Below are 18,179 nucleotides of genomic sequence, written 5' to 3' on the forward strand. Positions count from 1 at the left end.
CTTTTGGAAGTGCAAAAGTTTGAATTCAGAATCTCCTACTTACAATCCATTTGTCTTACCACCCAACCTTCCCCCTTATTTCCTAATCTTGTTTAATTATTTTCTAAAAGTGAAGCAAAAAATTTCTTTTTCCTTATTACTAAAAACACTCCTTTTAGTTCTTCTTAAGCTCTTAAATTATTTCTATAAATTTCCTTGTCCCCTCCCCGCTTCTTAACCATTTTCCTATTATATATATATATATATATATATATGGTTATGTTAGTTTACTCAAACTCGACCAAATATAGTTAGTTGTAAACTGCAGAGTAAAGTAGGGATACTAATTATCTTTTTTTGTTTCTTATCTAATTTAAGTTTACTGCTTCTTTTTTTTTTTTTTTGCAATCTCCTAAGACATGTGAAGTAGGCTTTATGTTTTGAGAAATAAATTGATACTTCCTGTTGAGATTATTTGTGCATTACATGAATTAAATTCCGATAATCATGAAAATGAAATTTCTCTTATATCTTTTTTTTGGGTAAAATACCAAAAAACTCTCTATGATTTGATAAATGTTCAATTTAACTCTCTTTGGTTTGGAAACCTACACTATAGCTCTCTATGGTTTCGACTAAATTGAAAATTGGACAGAAAGCATCAAATCTAATGGTTGTGTGTGAAATGTCAATATTGCCCCTACTATATATGAGATACTTTCCATTTAATTTCAATTTAGTCGAAACCATAGAGAGTCATAGTGTAATTTTTTAAACTAGAGAGAATTAAATTAAACCGTAGGGGTAGTCGGTTGGCGGCATATGCTGGTAGCAACTTTGCCTGGGCCCCACTTCCCCATCTGCCTTGACTCTTGAATCTTGAGGCCTATCAACCAGGCGTGTATTGCATTTCTAGGGACCCCACAACACAAGACACTTTTGCTTTCCGCAAGTTGGCACAATTTCCATCGCTTCTTTTGCTTTTCACTGCATGGGAATTTGTCCGTGCAGTTTCCATCATATAGGCTTTTTACTTTAGTGGCGTACACATTGATTTAAAACTTTGCCTTCAAACATCAAATTTTATAAACCACACTACCAAGGACTTGTTTCCATCGCTTCTTTTGCTTTTCACTGTATGGGAATTTGTCCGTGCAGTTTCCATCATATAGGCTTTTTACTTTAGCGGCGTACACATCGATTTAAAACTTTGCTTTCAAACATGGGAATTTGTTAAGAGTAATCTTCTACGGACTGACAGTAGATATATTATCATCATTTGATTCATGACATGTATACAAAATTTAAATTTTAAATTCAAATTTTATATAATTGTCATTTATCCAATACTGATAGTGTATACACTATTGGTGTAGGAAAGATTAATCCATTTTTTAAACCACACTACCAAGGACTTTCAATTTTGATAGAGTGAGAGATAAAGAATTCAAATCTTATTTTTTATTAAGTTGTCATTATATGTGGTTTAATATTTTGAGTGGCCTCCTTCATTTATTTTACTGACAAAAAAAATCAAAATGTGTAATTATAATGAGTAAAATTAGAAGGTTCTATTTTTGAATTGGAGACGCTCATTTTCTTTTGGGAAATTTTGTGGGTTGAATGAATTATGGGTGCAGTTTCAGTACAATTGAAGAAAATGTGGTCAAGCAGCCGTAGAAAAATGTGGAGTGTAGAGCTTGGGCAGATGTTTTGGCTAGTGAAATTGGTGCGGAACGAGGTGATTATTTGCTAACTGCACTTGTATTTTCTTGGTGGCTACTTCCCGGTATTTGATTCATTATTTTCATCTATCAAGCTAATGTGTCTGATTTTGCTTTATTAAAGTTTTTCTATTAGGGATTCTTATATTATATTTTATTGACTAAAATTTTATTATTGAGATGTGATGCCTTTTTTATCCCTTGAATTTTTCATCGCAGGCGCATGATGGGAAAAAGTGATGCGAGATAGATTTCGGGATAAAAGAAAGTTTATTTGAACGTAAGAGACTAAATTGTATCGTCGTGAAAATAGGAGATTAATAAAGACATGTGAAAAATTATCTGCACAAATTTTTTTTTCAATTGAAAAATTAACATTAGCAAAATGACTGAGAATAATAAATTACTTTCTGGTGGACTAAGCTTAGAAGAGATATTGGAGACAGAAGTATTCAGTTACTAGTTTGGGTGCATACATTATTGTTGTGCTATTTTTTGTTTTTCTAATAAGAAATTGCTAATTTCTGTCAATCTGGCCGACAGAAATTCAATGAAGTAAAAAGTCGTCAAAATTGGAGGGCAGCTTATGTCCAGAGCTTGCAGCAGGCCCCCTTCAGTGATTTTTTTTTTTTCTCGAAACGTTAGATGATTTTATAGATAGTAAATCTATACAAATTCAAGTAAAGACTTGAAAGAACATTACAATCAGTGTATCCTAACACTGAGGAATCCAAAATTCCTGATCCTCTATCAATTCAAGCGCTTGCATGCTAAACCAGTGACTAATATGGTTACTATTCCAATTTACTAAACTAAAGGAGCACATGTGGAACAAGGACTGAAGGCTGTCGATATCCTCCATCAGAGTGACCATGCGCATATCCTGAACTTTTCTTTGCTGAATGAGATTGTACGTTCGTTTGTTCTGGATTTGCACTTCAATCCTTTCCATTTGTTGACCAGCAGCTTTACACAGCAGAAGTTTGATGGCTGTTAGTTCGTCTATGACTTGGTGACCAGAACTTCTTTCTTGTAAGGTCCAGCCTCGCATCATGTTTTGATTGTCCCTAGAGACTGTGACTCCTATTCCCACTTGAGGCGTAACTTTACTTCTTTCTACTGCAAACCTTAATCTCAGAATGTCTTCCATTTCTTCCTGGTGCTGGGGGAGTTCCATCTGTTCCCTTGTTCCTTCTGTACTCGACCTTACAGTCTTTGTCGCTGCCTCTTCATATTCCAACCATTCCTCCTGAGCTTTTTGTATTATTCTCAGAGGGGGGTACTGCTTAGCATTGAACTCCTTTGCATTTCTACCTTTCCAGATTTGCCATAAAATTTTCGCTGTTAGGGAGATGTGTTTGTTTCCCTCAATCCTCTTGGTAGCTTCCAGCAATGTATCCCACCACCTACTAAAGTTACCATGCTGATCTAGTAGGCCTTCCCACTGAATAGGTGACATTTTCCACACTACTTTGACCTGGTTGCAATCAAGCAGAGCATGCTCAATCGTCTCACCTTGCTCACCACAATTTCTGCATATTGGATCACCTTGTTTGGTTCTATCAAAGATGAGTTGTCTAACTGGTAACACCTGGTTCAGGCATTTCCACAAGAAAATCTTCACCTTATGTTTGATATTCAGCTTCCACAGGTGCTTCCAGCATTTTTTCCTATTCGAGCTCCAGCTTGTACCAGTTACCTCCTTGTTTACCTGCTCCCGTTCCATCAGGCCTTCAGCTTGTACTTTGTAGGCTGATCTCACTGTATAGTTTCCATTAGAGCTGTGAACCCAGTAATTGCTGTCCTCTCTGTTGGTTAGGCTTATGGGGATGCTTAGAATGCACTCTGCCTCCTTGGCACTAAAGTTTCTGAAAATCAGATTTTTGTTCCATCTCTTCTGGATGATCAGCTCCTCTACTTTAAGCAGATTACATCCCTGTGGTTTCTGTGAAATAACCTTTCCTTGATGGTTATCCGGCAACCAGCTATCCTCCCATATATTGGTACTCTTCCCATTGCCTATTCTTCTCCTGGTTCCTAGCTCTACCAGTTGCCTTGCTCCCATCAGACCCTTCCAAATCCAAGATGCATTCCCAGCTACTTTGCACTTAAGCAGCGATTGTTTGGGATGGTATTTGTCCTTAAGCACTTTACTAACCAACAGATTTGGTTGTGTGATTAGCCTCCAAACTTGCTTACCCAGTAGAGCTGTATTGAATGCCCCTAGCTCATGAAAACCCAAACCTCCTTCCTTTCTGTCCAGTGACATTTTATCCCAAGCTCTCCAGTGCATCTTGTTCCTTCCATTTGCTTCACCCCACCAGTAGTTTGCCATCACCGCATTAACCTCTTTGCATATCTGCTTTGGTATCTTGAAGCATGACATCGTATACGTTGGCATTGCCATTACAACAGATTTGAGCATCACCTCTTTGCCTGCCGCACTTAACAGCTTGTTTTTCCATTTTTTCAACCTCTGTTGGATATTATCTCTAATATAGCCAAACAGTTGTTGTTTCGAACCTGTGACCACCATAGGGAGTCCCAGGTACTTGCCTTGGTTGACCTTCTGGATATTTCCGAGTGCTTGGCAAACTTCCACCTTGGCTTCCTGTTCCAGATTCGTACTGAAAATGACTGAGGATTTTTCTAGGTTGATCAGCTGTCCAGTGCCTCTTTCGTACACTTGGAGTATCCTCCTCAGCTCTGAAGCATTTTGATAGTCAGCTTTACAAAAGATCAGGGAATCATCTGCAAAAAACAAGTGGGTTAACCGAGGCCCTTGTCTACTGATTCGCATGCCTTCCATTCTTCTATCCGTTGCTGCCTTCTGGAGGAGATTAGTGAAGCCTTCAGAGCAAAGCAGGAATAGATAGGGTGACAGCGGATCACCCTGTCTAATTCCCCTTTGTGGTATCACGTATTCCTTCACCTCTCCGTTGATCATAAAGGAGTAGGAAACCGAAGAAATGCAACTCATTATCCAGCTCCTCCATGTTTCATTGAAACCCATCTTCTGCATTACCGCTTCCAGAAATCCCCATTCTACCCTGTCATAAGCTTTTGACATATCTAATTTCACAGCCATAAAACCCTCTTTCCCAAGTCTTTTGTTTTTGAGATAATGTAGGAACTCATGGAAAATCATTATGTTATCTAAAATTTGCCTGCCAGGGATAAAAGCTGATTGATTTTTACTAATGCAGTAGTGAAGGACTGGTTTTAATCTGTTAGCTAGGATCTTCGCTATGATTTTATACACAGTAGTGCATAAGCTAATGGGTCTATAGTGCTTAAGAGATGTAGGAATCATGACTTTAGGAATGAGAGAAATAATGGTGTGATTGACAGACTTAATGAGATGGCCCGTATGGAAGAAGGTTTGAATAGCACCAACCAGATCTTTTTTGATTATGTTCCAAAATTTCTGAAAGAAAATAGGCGGCATACCATCTATACCTGGTGCTTTGTCTGGGTTCATGGAGAAGAGGGCAGCTCTAATTTCCTCCTCTCCCACAGGTTTAGTTAAATTTGCATTCACTCTCTCAGAAATCGTGTGTGGTATACCATCCAAGACCTCTTCCATATCCCGTGGTTCTGAAGTTGTGAAGAGCTGCCTATAGTAGTCAGCAATTTCCACACCTAGCTCTTCCTCACTTTTAGTCCAAGTGCCATCCTCTCTTTGTATCTCCGTCATTCTATTCCTTCTCCTTCTCCCCTCCACGCTGGCATGAAAGAAGCTGGTGTTCTTATCACCTACTTTCAACCATTGCAGCCTAGCTTTCTGACTCCAGTAGACTTCCTCTTCTCTATATGCCTCTTTCAATTTCTTTTTTAGACCATTTCTGATATCCTTCTTGTTTTCCACGTCCCTAGTTTTCAGCTCCTGCAGTTGGCTCTTGAGCACTTCAATATCCTTCCTCGCATTACCTTGTACCTTGTTTTTCCATTGCAACAAATTCACCCTACACCTCTTCACTTTCTGGATTACTTTATACATCCGTGTGCCTTCATCTTCTTGATCCCAAGCCTGTTTGATGATATCATTGATCTCTGGATTTTGGAGCCACCTTTTATCAAAATAGAACCTTTTCTTCCTCCCATTCTGACCTGGTTTGGTATCAATGATTAGCATACTATGGTCAGAAGAAAAGGTGTCCTGGTGTTTACATATGACCCTCTCAAAAGTTTGGAGCCAGGAATAGCTACACAACCCTCTATCCAGCCTTTGTTTCACTTCCCCAGCTCCCTCCCAATTGTTACACCAAGTCCATGGATGTCCCTCAAAACCCACATCCATCAGTTGGTTGTCGTTAATGAAATCCTTAAAAGCTTTGAAACTGCTCTCCTCCCTCCAATTGCCACCCCATTTCTCCTCATTTGACACTATGTCATTGAAATCACCTGCTATTAGCCACTTGTCCCCCCACAATCTTTTCCTCGCCTGAAGCACCTTCCATTGCTGCTTCCTTACTTGATCCTCACAATCAGCATAGACACCTATAAACCACCATTCACACTTTCCTTCCTTGTCCTCAATCTGAGCTTCAATAGTGAATGCAGTCTTAATCACTTGTTTTATTCTTATATCCTCCTTCCATAGCAGAGCCATACCTCCAGCCTTGTGCATAGCCTCTACAAAAACAGCTTCCTCAAACTGCAGAATATTTTTTACTTTTTCCATATATTTACTTCTATTTTTGGTCTCACATAAGAACACTATGTCTGGAGAGGAGAGGTTCTTCACCTCTCTCAACTGGGGAATTGTCAAGGGACTCCCCACACCTTGACAATTCCACACCAGTACCCTCATTTAAACCTTTGGGTCCTTAAAGGGTTGGACCCCTCTCCCTTATCTCCTGGCTGGGATTCGTTGCTTTCCCCTCCCACCTTCTTTCTCTTTCCTTCCAGACTTACTTCCTCATCAATGTCCATGTCACGTCCCCCCTGAGTTCCTTTCCTTTTCCCATACTTCCTTTCCCTCAAGGTATTCGGACTCAACTCCTGCAGTGATTGTCTTTGTTTCTTAGGCGACCTTAACACTCTCAGTATTCTTCTAGCCTGTTTCACCAGAGCCTCTTTCACCTTAGGTCCTTTCAAAGTTGCCATGCCTTCCTCCTCCCATACTGGTGTATTTTCCTTATTGCTTTCAGACCATGGTGTTTGGACTATTGCTGTTGCTTTTTCCTCCTCCAGCATTATACAGTCCCCACTTGATTCCCTAACCCCTTTGCCTTCTTCCTGTCCTATTCCATCAGTTACCATCGTGCAATGCAAGCCAGCCTCCCCACCCGCTGCCTCCTCCCCTTTGTTCCATCTCCTTATGTCCTGTTCAGTTTTCCTAACTGACTCTAGAGGCTTGACTAGTGTTAGTTCCCCGCATTCCTTATAGTCACCTTCCTGTGCCATCTGAGTCGCTCCATCATTCATAATTCTGCCTTCCTCCCCATTATCCTTTTTGGTTTTACTCATAGAGCTTGTCTCATTGTGTGCACCTATCCCTATCTCCTGATCCTCAGGTTTCCTTTGCTCCTTCCATTCCCCATCCTGAAGCCTCCAATGGTGTTTTTGAGGATTGAACACTATGCTAGCCTGATTGTTCTGAGGGTGTTTCCTTATAGTGCCAGCTCGCAGCCAAGGACCAAACTGGTTATCCTTTTTCCTTTCCCCACTATTTCCTTGTCTCAGACACGACCTTTCACTATGTCCTATAATTCCACAGTTATAGCAAAAGTCCGGACACCTCTCATATTTAAAACATGCCCATTTAGTTGTTTCCCCCACTTTCACAATACATCCTCTAAGCAAAGGTTTAGTAATATCTGCCATCACTAAGATTTTCAGGTGTCTTCCTTCTTTACCTCCCGTCTGAGGAACAATAACCTCTCTAACCTTATGAAAACTGGCACATATCTTTTTGCCTGCTTCCTTAGACATCCAATGTACCGACAAATTCCAAACCTGAATCCATAAAGGAGCTATCCTGAAGGCCCTGTCATCCTCCTCAATACCTTCGTACCATTCACTCAATACCAACATTTGGTTATCAATTATCCATGGTCCCCCTAGCAGAATCCTCTGTCTTTCACTCTCTGAAGGTAAAATGAACTGGAACAAGTTGACTCCTAGCTCCACCACTTGCAGATCTCTAGGATAACTCCAAGCAGCTACCACAAAGTTCTTGATCCCGGTGTAGTTGGCCACTTTTTCACCCATTACCTTGCCAATCACACTATTTTTGCACTCCTTAATTCCCCCACTTAGTTCCTTCTTCTCCAGACTCGCCAATTGAAGCTCTGCACTAGAAAGATCAAAGTTTTGCAAGATTTCTGCCAGCTCATCCGCCATACTAACAGCAGTTCTGGATTGTATACCACACACAGCTCTGAGGGTTTGCAGATCTACCTTCCTGCAGAACAAAAGGCGAGCTCTACCCTATTCTACCACAGAAAGACTCTAGCTGAAAACGAAAAAAGATACTGACTCTCAACTTGGGAAGGAATATTATGGCTGAGAACTTACCTGTCGTCGCTCACTTGAGTAGCACGAAGTTCTGAAAGCGTAATGCAGAGCCGCTATCTCCCTGACGCCTGCTTGCTTCTGCGTTGTAGTGACCCTTCAACTACTGCCTATAGAAGATTCTATCTTTTACTCACTCTCTGTTTTCCTTATCTCAATCCTGCTCTACATGCATATTTCCATATTTTTCTTTTCTCTTTCTCTTTTACTTCCTTCTCTCTTTGTTTTTTTTTTTTTTCACCCGGTAAAGACAAACTGTGGTCCTACTTATGGGATCGTTCGAAGTGAGTATTGCAATGGATTGCTCTCTGTTGCTGATAATCCGACAACATCACTCTAACCCCCTGCATTAAAGGAACTCAGAAGGCCAAGATTGAAGAAAGTGCGCCAAGAATTTGGCTTTTGGACAGAATTTAAAAATTCAAACTTCAAAGCAGTATTGTGTCTTTTTGTCGGTAGCTCCCACCAGGGGGAGAGAGAGCTCTCTTTAGAGAGAGAAATGCCTCTACTTTAAAGAGAGAGACTTAGGTGGAAGTGGTTTGATGGCCCCCTTCAGTGATTGAAATGGTTGATCAATGATTGACATGAATACCGCTTTTATCCATCAAGACAGGAATCGTATTCTTTCCATCTCTACTTTGGAAAGGATAGGTTGACTGATTATGATGAAGTTAAGCATGAAGCTTTGCATTTTTTCTAGATGCTATTTTATCATTTTATGCCCAGCTTATTTAATACTCCCTCTGTCCCAAAAACTTTGTGGTGCTTTGGGAGTTGAATTTTTTATGTACAGTACTAAGTTTCAGCTCTGTTTCCGATTTTGCCACTTCAAAATCACTATTAGAAACAAGAATGTGTGGTTATTAGTGGTCAAGGAGACAGAAATGACATGTGAGCCCAAAGCTACCTACAAGAAGTTCAATTTGCCAACGAGAGTGATATTCACACATCACTTCAAACCTTGTGTGTATCTCACGAATGTTTTGCAACTTTTGTTAACAGCAAATGAAATCAAGGGACCCACTAATAAAAGTAAAGAATGAGGAAATCTTGAAGGGTAAAAATTGAAACAGGAGAAATTTTGTTTTTAATTTTGGGTATATGACATATATTTTGGGACAAACAAAAAAGGAACGTATGACACTTTCAATGGAATGGAGGGAGTATGAAATTTGGAACTACTCCTGGCCCGAATTTCTCTACTAACTTCTTTGTCAAAAATTGGGATTTTGTTAGCCTGAAGGTTTTGTAGGCTATGCACTTCATGTTTTGAGTACCATTTTAACTTCAATTAATAAGGTCTTAAATCTTGTAACTGTGATGGATATTTTAGACCTATCACTCGTAGCAATATATATATTACATAAGTGTTGATCCCGTACTTTTCTTTTTTATTTGTCCCAAAATTAATATCACTTACTAAAAGATGCGATAAAAACTTTCGCCCATTTTCATTAATGCCCTTAGATCTAACAACCAGATTCTTATCTTTTACTGGCTCAAAAGTTCCATTTGATGGAACATGCGTCCCACGTTAGAAGTTGCATTACACTTTCTTCGGATGCCTTTATGGTAGGAATGCGTTGACCGCTCCTACCGTAGGCTGTGTGTGAGTCAACAATAAAAATGGACACGCCATATTCTCTCCAATACGTCACCGTTTGTGGTGGAAAAGGGTTTTGGAGTACCAATCAATGACCCCGCGCCTGGCAAATGGAGAAGATTTATAACTTATTTGCGTTGGACAGTATTAAAATGTTGTTTGGGGTATTTTAAAAGCAATATAGTTTGGAGAAGATTGAAAACATATATTAAACCCATCACTCATTAATAAATACTCTAAACATTGTCCAATTTATAACTTATACTGTTTGGAGAAGATTTATTTCAGTAAACATTGTCCATTTTACATGTACTCTAATTAATAGCGCTAAGTCAACATATGAGTGAAGTGTTTCACGGCTAAACAGAAATTCAAAAGCAAACTAATACTTGATGAACTGAATTTCCGTTCAAAGTATTAAATGCTAACATCAGTAATTTTGGAAAGCACTTACACCGCCATAAGTACATGCATGCTGCTTTGGACTACATCCATTTTCAAAGGAGAGAGCATAAGAATTAATAAAAATTTATAGGAACGAATGGTCGTTTATACAAGTTAAAAGATAAATCAAATTTAATTGAATTGCAACAAATAATGACTGATTTTGCATCGTTGTACTGCTCGTGTTCCATTATTATAATTTACATTTTATACAAATGAAAGTTTCATTCAATATGATGGTTAATTGATTGAAAGTTGTCTTTGAATGATCAAAACATACATATAGTAACCCTCTATAAAACATTTCCAAAAAAATTTAACCACTATCCATAAAAAAAGACACACCAAAACACTCAAAATACCCACACATCAACACCTTTTTCTTCATCAATCACACGACACATCCTTTCAAAATCTCAACTAGTATAAGTACTTTTTGACAAGTCACTGTAACCCCAAATGAACCTTAAGAAAGACTCAAGTCAACAAAAATAAACAAAGCAACACTATGTACTTGTATATAATAATGAGGAGAAAAATAAGGGAAAAAATATAAATACTAATGAAGGTAGCTACTTAATACCGATTTGAATTATTACTGTAAACAAAACCTTATCATTAGCATTGAATTTCAATTATGAATGAAATATCTAAAATAGTACATGAAAAGAATAGAAATTGGGTTTCTCTAACAGGTGTCCATTGGACACTCGTTAATATACCCAATATTCACCTAATCTACAATACACACACACACACACATTATTAATTATTACTTTCCCTTATGTTTATATACTTTCCTTATTTAATCTTACTTGTCATCCTTTGTACTTTTCCTTATTAATCATACATTTCTAAAAATATGACACCTGAAATATATTCTAACGGGGCCTTGTGTAGTTGTATTTTTGACTTTATTCTAGTACGTCCTTGTTTTCAAAACAGATCACAGTAAAATCCAAAGGAAGGTTTTAAATGTCTATATTAACTTTTTTTTTAGCATTATTGATAGACACTATTCCTAGGGGTGGGCATGGATCGAGTACCCACTTTGTGCATCATTTGACTGATCCGACCAACACCTTGTAGATTAACTATTTTTTTACTCTTACCTACTCCGCATATCAATGGGTAACCCGCTCAGATAGGATCAGATTAATGGGTACCCGTTCTGACCTGCTTATTATTTAATTTTTTAAAAAATAATTTATAATAATTTAATAGTTTATGTTACATATTCATATAAGATTTAATAAAGATTTTTTCTCAAAAAAATCTCCTACCAAGAACAAATATGTGAAGAGAATACAAGAAAAAAGGAAAAAAATTAAAAGAATTCAAAATCAATAAAAATTTGAAATAAGTAGCATATTTTTGTAAATATAAAATTCATATTAATTAAACTCTTTTCTAAAAAAATATAAGATCATGACCTCTACAAATGAAACTTATTAACAAACTATAGTTTTTCATATTTGTAATGCAATTTGTTGAATGAAATTACTCAATTAGCTCTAAAAATATTATTTTATAGTATATCTATAAAATAATATATATATATATATATGCGAGCACATCGGGTATCTGTTTTTTTAATTATGTGACCCTAACTCGCTCCATATCTAAACTGGTACTCAATTCTCTTTGAATCCGATCAAATTATATGAATTGAAAATCCTAATTTTTGGATCGAATCAAATCAGATATGACAGATTTTTAAATTAGCGAGTATTTTTGCCCACCCTTAACTGTCCCAAATAAAGAACATGAAATGTAAAAACTACCGTCATTTATTTATTTCTTTTTTGAAATTGATATTATTTCTTTTTGATATTTCCTAAGTTATTTTTTATTTTGTTCTTGCCAAATTAATAGTATGTTTTTGGCTAGTGCCCTAACAAAAAATTAAACTAACAAAAAATTAAAGTGTTGTCTTTTCATACATAAATTTGTTCTTTTGATTTTTTAACTTTAGACAATATAAATATTGTATGTTTATAAATTGGACATTTTAATTTAATGTCTAAACAGTGACGGGTTTTTGTTATACGTACAAGTTAAAAAATCCGAAATACACCCGTTTCACTGCAAGTATACAGGTCAACAAGTAGTTTATGGTATATATCGGGTCGATCCCACGAGAAAGACTGAACAATTACCGATACTACTAAAGCTTCTCTATTATTTAGACTATCAATGAATTATAAGAAATGAAACCTACTGAACTTATGCAAAATAACAAATGAAGGCTCCTTAGGTTATGGTATCCCTAACTACTCATGCAAGTGCTATATTTGGATCATTGAATACTACTATCTAGGCTAGTTATGGTGTAATTTCCTTTTGCATATGAATCCTACTTTCGTAGTGAATCAATTATACTCATAACTAATCCATACCTGTTCTCATGGTTATGAAATTAGCTACAAGTTCATTTCTTCAATGAAATTACATGAAATGAATCACTTAAAACCACATAGGTGCACCTCTACTCTTGTGAGCGTACTCCCTATGTTTAGCACTTCTTGAACTAGTGTTAAATCTCAATTTTTATTGCAGAAACAAGATTTTCATTGCAGAAACAACACCTTAGATAATCACAATCAATGGTACCAGATTAATCATGATTTAAAGAGCTAAAGTGCTAAATAACTTGCTCAAAACATAGCAATCAAATAGCCAAATAATAAACAAAACATAGCAATCAAATAGCCAAATAATAAACACTAACAATCATAGGAAGTTCAACCAAACTCAAGGCATAAACCTTAAAGATACATAATGATCACATAATCCAGAACTTGCATATTAACTATACTTAAGAATTTGATACAAAAGATAAAGAGTTGGAGAAGAGATAACCCATGTCACTTGAGCTTCAACTCCTCCATCTTCATCTTCATCCTAATCTAGCCAATATACAAGAATGGATGAACTATACTTACTCTATACTAAACTAACCTACTGCTCAGAAAATATAAGAGCTACATTTCTGCACTCTCCAAATTCTCCCGTATGTCTCTCTAGTCTCTCTCTTCAATCTTGCAAATTTTGGCTATTTCAAGACAAAGGAAGTCAAGAAAATCAGGCCTACACCTCTCTCTTATAGCTGGTAATGTTTCTCACATGTCTAGCATTACATGTGACTTAGTGGAGATGAAATTGAGTTTTCTGCGTAAAGAATAACCTTCTCTGACCACAATTCGGCCAGAAATCTGGCCATAAATCCGGCCAAGTTCCTGCCGGATTGCTACAGTGACATTTTGGTGCACTTTTGTTCAATTTCCAGCTCTGCTCTGATTTTGTGTCGATTTCAACTGAACTTTTATTGATGATAAAAGCTGATTTAGCTCTTGACTAAAACATGAAACTTGTACCCCTTTGAGTTGGGTTTCCAATGCATCAAGAATCACCTCATTTGGATTTTTGTAGGCTGAGAAATGACTGAAATACCCTTGACTGCTCAATGCCCTGTTTCAGCTTCGACCAATAGAAATTAGCTACTGTAATTTGGCTTTTTGACCTAGAAAACCTTAGAACTAGATTTCGATATCTTCACCAAAGTTGTAGATCTATCTCTTATCTTCAAATTGGTTTAAGAATCATCTCAATCCTATCACTGTAGCTCAAGTTATAGCTGAAATACGAAAATGTGTCAAAACTGTCAAAATGCACAAAATCCAAGTAAAAAGTGATAAAAACCTCATTTAACCACTTAAAAGCATTTTTCACCAATTATAGCCAAAATGATTTATTTTCGTCCAATAATATAACCAAAGTGACTAAAACTAATATAAAATATCATACAATTGTTACGTAAATTAGTCATTTATCAAACAGTAGTTACATATTTAAGTTAGAATTACCAAAGTTAATAATACATATTTATGTTGGAATTACCTAAAAGAATCACTAGAGTAAATGCTAGTTCTTTTTTGAATTTGACAGTATGTTTTATCTTTTATATTTGATAAGTTGCTTTCATTTTGTTATTACCAATTTGAAGGATTTCAAATATTATTTCCTTATTAGCAATAATCATTTATAAGTGTGGTATTGTGTTAGTATGTTAAGTTTGGTCAATATTTTTAGAAATGTTACTCATTCATAAATGCCTATATGATAAGTATGTAATTTCAAATTGTGCTAGTATTTTGAATGTTGTTAATATTTCGAAAATGTAACTAACTTATAACCGCATACATGGTAAGTATGTAATGCAAAAATTGAAAGTTATTTATTTAATTAAAAATAATTAAAAAAATATAAGGAAAAATGATGGAGAGTTGGGAGCCTCTAAAGAGGTCTATACTAAAATTGTAAATAATTTGTGTTATTAGGTCATTATTATACAACCCTAGGAATTGTAATTAAATTTTGTATTATCAATCTAAAATTTTGCAAATGTTATTTGGATAAGTTTCACATAAATTTGAAATTGTAAGTAAGGCTCAACTAGACACAAGGAGGAATTGAAAATCGTGAAAATTTAATTTGCATACTGATAACAAACAAAAGAATTTGAAACGGTTTGATTGTACCAAATTGTGGAGCCAATATGTGTGAATTAAAATAAATGTAAAATTCTAGGAAAAAAGGATTGGGGTTTTGGAAATTTGTGAAGGTTTTTGATAAAAAAAAAACCCTCCACCTATAACATATATATAAAACTAAGACAATAAGTAAAATTCTCAATCTGTACAATAGGATTGAGTGAAAAATGTATCGTTTTTACATTTTTACGACACTCATGCATTGATATTTATCAGTTTGCCAAACCATTCATTTAAATTTATAATATCGTATACACAAAAAAATTTTACAAATGACAATACATGCTATTTGTCATCTGAAGTTAAGGAAGACATTAAAGTAAAGAATTTAACTTGGAGAGAATTATTGATAAGTTAGTTAAACCAAACCTTTTATGCCTAAAAGAAATGTTAAAATAAAGATAGGTGTTTTGATAATGTAATTTAACAAAAATATTTCCTACATAAAATATAAGGATTTAAACATGTAAGTTAAACAAACTATAATCATTAGATGACATTAATTGAAATTAATTAAAAACTAAAACAATTCAAAATCCATGAGAAATGACACATGTTAAAATATATATGTGCTATTTGTCATTTGCAACTAAGGGAAACGTTAAAAGTAGTAAATATAGTAAATTTTACTTTAAAAAGTTTATTGTTAAGTTAGTTCAACTAGGATTTTTATGTCTAAAGGAAGTGTTAAAATAAAATATTTACTTAGAGAGGTTTTTCGATAAGTTAGTTTAACAAAATATTTTTCTAACTAAAATATAGTGATTTAGACATTTGAACTAAACAAACCAATAACTATTAAATTACATTATTTGAATTGATTAAGGAGTCAAATAATTCAAGAATATATGTCATATTATTAAGGGTTTCCTGCTTTCTTGTTTGTGGGTGCAAAGTCGTGTAACCACTGCTCATTTTTCAGTCAGTTTTAATGATTCTTTAATTTTTTTCCCTTTCCTCGTGAAAGAGGTTTTAGACATGGTGGCCTTATTGATTTTATCTTTCCTCTTAGTTATGTAGGTCTTTGGGGGATGATTTTGGAAAGGAATATTGTTTCATGATGGTTTCGATTACCACCCAAAATGTGATAAACTTAATATTGCTTATGTTTGTTTGGCTGATGACTTGTTTGTCCTTGCCGCTCGTCGCTTATGTTTAGTAGCAATTATAATAGCACTGAGGTGAAATTGTTGATGAAGATCAATGGAAATGACCAACAAGCGGCTAGTTCCTTAGTCATCTCCCCTCTTTGTAACAAAGAAGATTTAATGTACTGGCTTCCTGGGAAGTAAGGTGTTTTTTACACTGTTGCAAGAGGACCATACAAAAGTTCACTGGGCGAAAGTTGTTTGTTTTAAAGGATTATGCACGGCCTATCTACTTAGAATGTTCTTAATTCTCAGCGTAATTGTCTACTGTAGTGGGGTGAATCCGCGCGTGACACGTGTCAGCTCGGCATACTACGCGCATCAGGTCGGTCATGAGGCCTTCGCGGTTCGTGGGCAACAGCCCGGCATGAGGATGCCAGCTCGGCCGTATCAGCTGCTCCCTGCAATGGGCCTTATGGGCCGTTGTTCCCGAACTTGTAGGAGCCGCCGCACAAAACCCTAAGAAGACTCAGAACCCTACAGGGACTCTGACTCCCACAAGGAAACTACAAACCCATTCTGCCCTATATATACCCCGCCTAGGGACAGTACAAGGTATGCATACACAAGTATTCTAGACCATTGCTCCGTAAATAAGCTTACTGACTTGATCGTCGGAGATATTCCGGGGACACCAGTCCCGCCCTTGACCTTTCTTTGCAGGTACGCTAGCTCGGCTCCCCTTCTCAGGTTAGTTGCGCCTGACTCGCTCAGCTCGAAAAAGCTCAGCTCGGATATGGTTTTTGGCGGTCGCATCAATTGGCGCCGTCTGTGGGAAACACGTAACTTCTCTTACGAGTCATGCCAAGAACGAGGTCTCAGAGGAATGCCGATGGATCCAAAGGGGATGGAGGAAGCGGTCCCCAACGGTCTGCCCGGGGTCCGACCCCTGGAGGCGAGGGTGCGGGACTCTCACGGATCCCGCCTGAGCAGTTGGTTCACGCGGTGGCAGGGAACCTGCCCACTTTTGAGGCCATTGTGAATTACCTCAGGGGGCAGACGGGAGGACATTTGGGCCAGGGGCCAGAGAATTCGGAGGAGGGACCAACCGAGTCCAGGACTGGGAGTCCTAACCCCCATCTCAAGCGCGTGCGCCGGGAGCCCTCACGCGAGCACATCGACTTGGGGGAGCCCTCCCACAAGCACTCCCGAACTGAACATCCGGAGCCTGTCCGGAGGTATTCTAGGGATGAACCTTCGCCTCGGAAAGAACAGCTCCCGGTGCAGGACGAGCTGGACTTGCTCTTGGACACAGAGGCGGATAGGTACATCGCTTCCCCTTTCGTGCCTGATATTGAGGACTATCCGTTGCCTGCGAAGTTCAAGATACCTAGTATGAAGTCTTACGATGCGACCACGGATCCGGAGGATCACTTGTTTTCCTTCTTGACCCAAATGCGTCTCCAAACTGCCGCAGATGCGGTCAGGTGTAAGACCTTTCCAATGTTTCTGGAGGGCAAGGCTCGTTAGTGGTTCCAGGGGCTTCCCCCCAGGTCCATCCGGTCATTTGCCCAGCTCGCGCGGTTGTTCGCGGCCCAGTTCGTCTCGTCGCGCGCCTTCTCCAAAAGCACTGCTCATCTGATGACTATTCAACAGAAGCCAGAGGAGTCCCTGCGCGAATACATGGTGCGCTTCAACGGCGAGTCCCTTCAGGTTCGAGATCGTGATGACAAGGTGGTCATGGCTGCATTTATCAACGGGCTGCGCAAACAGAAGCTTTACACCGAGCTGGTGGAGAGACCACCCAAGTCAGTCCGGGAGATGCTGGATCGTGCGCACGAGAAGGCCAACGCAGAGGAGGCTAACCGCCTGAAAAGACTCAGAGATGACAAGCGCAGAAGGGGCGCCGACCAGGTGGAGGCACGGCCTGGGCTGGGAAGGAAGAGCGCCTATGATCGTCCTCTCAGGAACCGCCCCATGGGCGGAGACAAGCCCTGGACTACCCTCACTGCGCCCCGAGCTCGGGTCCTCGCGGTGATGGAGCAGGAGGGGCTGTCCAGACCTCCTCGACCCCTGGGCGGGGACAAGAGCAGACGAGACCAGGGCCTGTATTGTGCATATCACCGAGATGTAGGACATGACACGGAGGACTGCCGTCACCTGAAAAAAGACATCGAGAAGCTAATAAAGCGGGGGCACCTCGGTCAGTTCATAAGAGATGGACGACTTGACCAGCAGCGGGGGAGGTCTAGGTCGGAGCACCAGGGAT

The sequence above is a fragment of the Coffea eugenioides genome, chromosome 11 (assembly GCF_003713205.1).
Source record: "Coffea eugenioides isolate CCC68of chromosome 11, Ceug_1.0, whole genome shotgun sequence".
NCBI classification, from domain to species: Eukaryota; Viridiplantae; Streptophyta; class Magnoliopsida; order Gentianales; family Rubiaceae; genus Coffea; species Coffea eugenioides.